Genomic DNA, 1,109 nt, shown 5'->3' with positions numbered 1-1,109 from the left:
AAAGCTGGCGCTGAACGCCAGTAACAAGCATGAAACTGGCGTTCAACGCCAGAAACATGTTACATATGGGCGTTGAACGCCCAGAATGTGCACCACTCAGCGTTCAAACGCCAGAATGGTGTGCAAAGGCATTTTACATGCCTATTTGGTGTAGGGATAGAATTCCTTGACACCTCAGGATCTGTGGACCTCACAGGATCCCCACCTACCTCGCCCTCTCTCTCTCTCCATTCATGGTCATCCCTTCTGTTTTCCATTCACCACTCACATCCATCCACTCTTCCCCATACACCACCTACCTTTAAAATTCAAATTCTCTTTCCCACCCAATCCCACCCATATAGCCAAATACACACATCCCTCAATCTCCTCCATATCTTCTTCTTATTCTTCATCTTTTCTTTCTTCTCTTGCTCGAGGGCGAGCAATTTTCTATGTTTGGTGTGGTAAAAGCATAGCTTTTTGCTTTTCCATAACCATCACTGACACCTAAGGCCAGAGACATCCAAAAAAAAAAAGAGAAAAAAGAAAAAGAAGAAGAAAAAAAAAGGGAAGACAAAAGCTTCCACCTCTGAGTCATGGGAGATGGAAAGGCTCATGTAAAGGGTTTATAGCTCAATGGTAGAACATTTGACTGCAAATCAAGAGATCCCTGAGATACCTCAGGGGATAAATTGTCCTCCACACAATTATTGGGAGCAACTAAGGATAGGAGTACCAAAATTACTAGGAATCATTCAACAGAAGCAAGGAAGAGACATAGAGGAGCTCAAAGAGCACCATTGGTTCTTCAAGAAGGCGCCACCCTCACTAAGGTGGATTCATTCCTTGTTCTTATTTCTTTCTGTTTTTCGATTTCTATGTTATGTTTATCTATGTTTTGTGTCTCTACTTCATGATCATTAGTATGTAGTAACTATGTCTTAAAGTTATGAATAATTCCATTAATCCTGCACCTCTCTTAAATGAAAAATGTTTTAATTCAAAAGAACAAGAAGTACATGAATTTCGAATTTATCCTTGAATTTAGTTTAATTATATTGATGTGGTGACAATACTTTTTGTTTTCTGAATGAATTCTTGAACAGTGCATATTTTTAATCTTGTTG

This window comes from Arachis hypogaea, chromosome 7 (assembly GCF_003086295.3).
Source record: "Arachis hypogaea cultivar Tifrunner chromosome 7, arahy.Tifrunner.gnm2.J5K5, whole genome shotgun sequence".
Lineage (NCBI taxonomy): Eukaryota > Viridiplantae > Streptophyta > Magnoliopsida > Fabales > Fabaceae > Arachis > Arachis hypogaea.
This window is presented reverse-complemented; position numbering follows the sequence as displayed.